This window comes from Physeter macrocephalus, chromosome 20 (assembly GCF_002837175.3).
Source record: "Physeter macrocephalus isolate SW-GA chromosome 20, ASM283717v5, whole genome shotgun sequence".
Classification (NCBI taxonomy): Eukaryota; Metazoa; Chordata; class Mammalia; order Artiodactyla; family Physeteridae; genus Physeter; species Physeter macrocephalus.
Window position 1 is genome coordinate 39,710,199 of NC_041233.1, and position 7,316 is coordinate 39,717,514.

Genomic DNA, 7,316 nt, shown 5'->3' on the forward strand with positions numbered 1-7,316 from the left:
CCAAATGGTTTCCATGTTTTTGTGCTTGGTGTCCCTACAGTTAGTCTCCATACAGAAGCCTGTGTTATATGTAAATCAGATGTCAGCCTCCTGCTCAGAAACCTCCAGTACCATCTGATCTTACTCAGAGTAAAGACAAATACTCATAAAGCTCTGACCTCATCACCTCCCACTCCCTCTCAGCTCCAGCCCCAGGGGCCTCCTTGCTATTCTCCAAACACATAAACAAAAAACACTTAGCATAATTTACTCCAGGTCTTTACAATTGCTGTTCCGCCACCCATAACTTACTTCCCTCAGATGTCCATTTTTGTTGGCGGCAGAGAGGGAAGAAAGGGAGAAAGAAGTGCTAATATACTTGTGTCATAATTCTTGAATAGGTAGTAGTTAGACACTATCTAAAGAAATAGAGGAGAAAGTCTATTTCATAATAAATATAACAACTAAAATAAAAATATGAACTTCCCAAAATTGTCAGATGAAAAACACATACCAACACAAAACAAGCGTAGAGCATGTAGTGACAATCTATTTTAAAAAAAACCTAAAAATAAGAAAGAAATCATTTAAAAATGCTAGAACTAAGACTCATCTAACTATTGTATCCATAGATGGAAATATGTTAAGACCTATCTATTATCTATTATTGACATGTATACACTGATGTGTATAAAATTGATGACTAATAAGAACCTGCAGTATTAGAAAACAAACAAACAAAAAAAACAACTAATACTAAACTTTCTTTGGGTTATTTGTATGGAAATATGTTAATATAAATGTTTCAGACATTACATGAAATTTCTAAAAATCTTATATGTTCTGGTATAATGTTATAAGTCATAATTCTAGTTATTACTTTAAAATGTATATCTCAGAAATAACTAAATTTCCTTGTCAATTGCATTGTTATGAACTTTCATCAAATCTTTAACCGTGGTCATTTTTAAGTCTTTTGTCATTTACAGACAGTTCTGGGTGTACGCTGATGCTTTTGCAAAAATGTCCCCATAAAAGGGTTTCACCTTCAAGGAATTCATGGAAAAGACTCTGACAAGTACAGGTAACTGACTGGTAACTGACTACACTGCTGAACTGAATGAATAAGCAATTTCAGAACTCTAATGGAAAACTGAAGAATTCATAAAAGTGCTAACAAAAGATCAAGATGAAAAAAAATTACATGGGACTGAGTAAACTGATGAGGATGATTATAATTTTTGTGACTTTCTGTTTGAATAAAAAAAAAATCCCACAAGGACTCAGAGGCAAAAAATATACAAATCAATATTCACTGCAAAGTAAAGGAGGTGTTACAGTGGAGGATTACTGGACTGAATGTCAATATTATGACATAGTATGAGTATGTTTCGTGTTTGGTAATTTCAACATTGTTGCTTTTGTTGTGGTCATCCATTTACAATGCTTGGTGTCAGTTTATTTATCTCTTGTAAAAATAAAATACAGGAAAAAAAAAGACTCCAGTTGAATTATAAAACAAAGAACATTCTGTACTTCTCTATGTATATTCTGCACATAGAGAAAGTACGAAATTAAAATTGCTCAGAAACTTTGTAAAGAAAAGGATGAACAGAGATATTCTAGGAAAATACAAATAAAAGAAAGTAGGGGTTCTGATATTAATATCAGATGAGATTAAATTCTGGAAAACAATTACAAAGATGACACTTTATAGGGTGTGCAATATACAATGAAGTTCTTACAGATAGTTATGCCCAACTTATCTGTACAATTTGACGAAAATTGTTGGAAATTGCAGGTGAGGGTGGGGGGCGGTACCAGTGGCAGAGAATCCAGAGGCCCCTGTATTGCTCTCTATGGCCTTGAATCATCGTTTAAGTACCACCTTCACTTTTTAGGACATATCCAAATACTGCCTGCAGTTATTTACCTTATGTTTTTCTTTAAAGTGACACATTCCTTAACTGAAATAAGTTTATAATGGTAAACTTTTTTTTATATTTTTAAAACATTTTTACAATATAAAAAATGGTAAATGTGAATGTCTTATAAAACAGGAAGCTATTCCTCAGCTCTGAAAATGTAGTTCTATTTTACCAAATTATTTAAATGAAGCCAAAAAATCTACTTTATTATATAAAATCTTATTTTTCAATGTTAGCTTAAAGGGACAAACAAAACATGCCTGTGACTCTTTTGGCTGTGGGTCTACCAGTTCTTTGTGTTAACAGGTGCTGGGGACACGCAAAAGGAATCTTTCTCCCGGACTCCTCCCTCCAATATCAGCCAATGGCTCCTACAACTCAGTGCCCTCTCCCTCTTCTCCCTTTATCCTCAGCCACTGATAACACCACTTATGACTTATCTGGACTGTAAACTCCTTAAGAGCAAGGATTATGTCCTAGCATTCCTCTCTCCTTCTCCTCACCTACCAGAGTTTCTGGTACTTACCAGGTGTCCATGCATTCATTTGTTTGTTCACTCATTCAACAAATGTTAGGTAGCAGGGAAACAGAAAAGACTTCATAGCTTAAGTGAAAAGGCTTATAATAAGTGTAATAAGGACTCAGACAGAAAATATGCAGAGTTCTGTGGGCTGCAAAGAAGGGGCACCTAATCCTAACTGAGGGAGTAGGGACGGCTCCCAGAGGATGCAATATCTGTCTGAATTGATTCTTTGATTCTTGGAGAAGTTGTATTTATTAAAAAAAAAAAAAGTGTGGGGAGGCATTCCAAGAAGAGAAACCAGCTTGGTATGGGATCTAAATTAGATTGGAATAGCTGATTTCTAGAGCATGAGTTGGGAATGTTGAATGATGGTGCCGGAGGGTAGTCAGGCTTGGTCATGAAGAACTACATTGAATCCTAACTTCCTACGACACTGGCATACTACACACCCTAACACCTCTTCACTTTTTTTTCAGTGGGTTTCCCCCAACGGCAGTCTATAATTTCTTACTTCTTCCCCTTTTTTTAAAAAAACAAACTCTTAAGCATTTTAGTATGACTCAGTTTACCTTTTTAAAAAAATTTTATTGAAGTATAGTTGATTTACAATGTTGTGTTTAATTTCTTACTTCTTATTTCCTGACTGGCAACATCTCATTTATCCTTCATGTACCAGTTCAAATGCCAATTTTTCTGGAAAGATGATCTCAACCTCTCTGTTACCCTTAAGAATGGAATTTGAATTGACTGAACTACTGTACTCTGCATATACTTTTATTTTAGTTGTAATTATTTTGTTTTATAGTTATTGTTATTAGTTTTCCAACTAGGCTGGAATCGTTTTAAAGTCAAGGGCCATTTTTAAGTATATGTTTGTATTCAAAGCATCTGTTAAGATATTTCATATTTGTTCCTTGAATGACTAAACATCTGCATATTAGTGTTTTGGGAGTGCAAAAGGAAAAGGAGATTGTCCTTGACTTCTCAGAGGAAACAGTATTTGTTGGACGTTGAGTATAAGTAATGTTATACACAAAAAAAGAGTGAGGCAGGGCATATCATGCAAGTGGAATAGCAGTAGCGAAGATGTGATTTCTTATTAAATCATTTGGGTTAAAATGATTGCCCAAGTGATTAGTGGGGATAAAGAAAATTTGATGGCATTTGCACAGGAGGAAGGTTGTAATAAAATTCCATTTCACACTGAACTTTTCTTCTATTGCTTTACCTGTGCCCAGATATTTTTGAGGTGGTGAGGCTATTTGTTTATTTGTGCTAGTGCTGTTGCACAGATGACTATGACAGGTCTTTTACCCCTTAGTGTGTGTATTTTAAGACTCAGTTCATGTTTGGCTTTCTCACACAGTCTTTTCCAACTACTGAAACCCAAAGGGCTCCTTTATCCTTTCTGAATTCCTCTGGACATTTTGCTGGTACATCTTCCACAAAGGCATGATTATTTCTTTTGCAATTGCACACCTTATATTTTGATTTTTATCTGTAAAGTGACTTTTTGACTTGCAGCTGATACATATAAAACATAAATATTTACCACATATATAAATACAGAGAGAGAGAGCTGACTCTTCATTTTACCCTCCCAGAGAATGATGAGTATATTGAATCCTTCTTACCAAGAAGGAAAAAAAAATCTCATTACTCTTTGGAACATTAGAAGATTAAGGCTAGAGAAATGTGCTTCACTTGAGAATTGTATTATTTTAAATGTTTCCTATCATTTAAGATGTGTTTGAAGGCAATAGGAAATTAGAAAATTGTTTTGATACTACACATGGACTTTCATGAAGCCCTTCCTCTGCAAGTGTGCATTTTTCTGTGCCTACTGATAAAGAACAGTCTCAGATCCACTTGCTTTGATCTGCTTATTATTTGGAGTTTGATTCTGCCCTTAGGGTTTACATTCTCCTCTTTTTTTCTTAGGACACTAATAAAAACTTAGCTGGATGAAACGGCTTCTTTGATATCCAGTGGTACACTCCCATTAGTCAACCGTACTGCAGTTTTCCTAATCTTGATTAAATGTTAATGAGAAACTTTTGCAAAAGAGACTGCTCCACTATACCTAGTACCGTGCCATAGACATGTGTGGCCAGGACGCCCCCAGGTGGTCATAGTAACAAGTATATGGGAATCTTCAGAACTTTGCATTTCTCCCTAGGGTTTTTCACCCTTTGGAGCAGATATTAATAGAAGAGGCTAAAGAACAAAAGGTGAAGGAGAAAAATGTAGGAATGTTTGGGTTACTTCTCTCAGCTTAAATTTCCAATCTCATTATCTTTGTGTGGTGTGTTTATTGCTTCTGTTTTTTTTTCTAGTTTCTTGTTCTGGATGTTGATCAAAGTGTGTAACAATCCAAGCAGCCTTACACTCAAAACTAACTATGCAACTTCCCTGGTGGCGCAGTGGTTAAGAATCTGCCACAAATACTGAGCCTGTGCTCTAGAGCCCGCAAGCCACAACTACTGAAGCCCGTGCTCCGCAACTACTGAAGCCCGAGTGCCCTACAGCCTGTGCACTGCAACTACTGAAGCCTGCGTGCTCTAGGGCCCGTGCTCCGCAACAAGAGAAGCCACTGCAATGAGAAGCCTGTGCACTGCAACGAAGACTAGCCCCCGCTTTGAGGCTAGTAGCCTCAACTAGAGAAAGCCCGTGTGCAGTAACGAAGACCCAACACAGCCAAAATAAATAAATAAATAACATAAAAATAAAAAACAAGACAAACCAAAAAAACTAACTATGGTTGGTTGACTATAGTTCTGACCAAACAATAGTTTTTGATCAAGAAAAGGTTTCTTTGAATTGAAATGGTCATGGTAGATGCAATAGTAATGATTCCTATAGCATTCTGATACACTGTTAAACAACTGGACAATAATGGACAATAATGAGTAATTGAGTATACCTACCAGCTGTTGAGCATGGTGTAAAGTGCTTCACATGCATTTCATCTTCACAAAGGCCCTGTGAGATAGTCAGTCCTATTATCCCTGTTTTATAGAGGCTCAAATAGGTTAAGTGGTCTGATCAAGTTCACACAGTGGAAAAGGCAGAGGGCTTATGAAAGGAGTGAGGCCCTGTGGGGCAAGACTCCAGCCTCCATGACCTTCCCTGAGTTCCAAACTGTGGATTTGAAGAGTTGCTAATCAAGGGAGGAGCAGCCAAGAGACCACATAAGGCAAGATTAAAGGGGTCAGAGAAACTCATCAAGATTAGAATGACCACCCGAGAAGAGATTTAAGGAGTGAAGGCCCTGCTCACACCCTAATCTTGTCAGAGACCCCACCCTTGAAAGACTATTATAAACCCTCATCAAACCCTCTGGGGTTTTCAGCACAGGAGTACAGAGAGGCTGAGCTTTTGGTAACACTTAGCTCTTTGCTTTGTTAGGGACCTTCCAGCATGCTCATTGATGGGCAGTGAATACTGAGAATGATTTTGGCATAAATGCCCACTTAACCTTCCTCTTCAAAATTACTTTGTAGTGTAACTTAATTTAATACATCACTATTTCTACTGAGATCATGAAACATTTCTGTACAGATCAGGTGTTTCTTCGTTAGGCAGTGACAATACATAACACCATTGATTTGACTTCTTTGCTTTACTGGTAACATGATTAAGGTTGAATACAAGATCTTTTAAATTTTGGCTCAAGCAATAAGGGCCGGCCTCTTTTACTAGGGTTTAATCCTGAATTTGTCCTTTCACCTGATGAGTTGGGGATGACAACTGGATTTCATCTTGCACATTAAAAGCCAGAAAAAAAATACTATTAATGAGATCGTGCCACAGGAAGGTACACTGCAGATATAACAAGCAGTGGAACCAGTCAGGGCCATCTCAGAGAAGAGGACTAGGTGGATCTCTCCCAGCCTTGAAACTTGCTGGCCCTTCTTCCCCTTCCAACATTTACTCATCCTTCAGCTCTTGTCCTGACCTCTGGTTCTGGATTTTTGCCCTTTGTGCTCTTACACTTATCTCCACATATCTCTAGTCATATTAATAATGGCCTGATTACTTGTCTGTAACACCAACCTTCCCCCTTACTAAGAGTTGGGGGGTCGATAAACTCCATAAGGGCAGGAATTGTTTCAGTTTGTTACTAACAGCCTGGCAAACCGTAGGTGCTTAATAATTATTTGTAGAAATTGCTGTAGAAAGACATTGCAATTTTAAAACTGCTTTTTTCCCCTTCATGCAGAAAAATAGGAGACCTTTTTAGAAACTTGTCTTGGGGATGTTAACAAAGTAAGTTTGCCAATGTTGAGTCATTCCTCTGTGTTATTCATGTAGAAGATAATTCTGAATACCTTCCTATACTACTTTTAGCAGGGGACATAATTTTAGGGTAAGGAAGTCATGTGTGAGATGATACCACAATAGATTTTTTTTTTTTTTTTGGCTGCGTTGGGTCTTCGTTGCTGTTTGCGCAGGCTTTCTCTAGTTGAAGTGAGTGGGGGGCTACCCTTCATTGCAGTGTGCGGGCTTCGTTCTCACTGCGGTGGCTTCTCTTGTGGAGCACGGGCTCTAGGTGTGCAGGCTTCAGTAGTTGCAGCACGCGGGCTCAGTAGTTGTGGCTTGCAGGCTCTAGAGCGCAGGCTCAGTAGTTGTGGTGCACGGGCTTAGTTGCTCCATGGCATGTGGGATCTTCACGGACCAGGGCTCGAACTCGTATCCCCTGAATTGGCAGGCGGATTCTTAACCACTGCGACACCAGGGAAGTCCCACGATAGATGCTTAAATTTATTATCTCTAACCCCCTCATGTAGGTATAACCCTCTTTTACATGTTTAAAAAAATAATAAAAGGGGCTGTATTAGTCAGGGATTTCCAGAGTGATAGATCTATATCTATATATGTATATA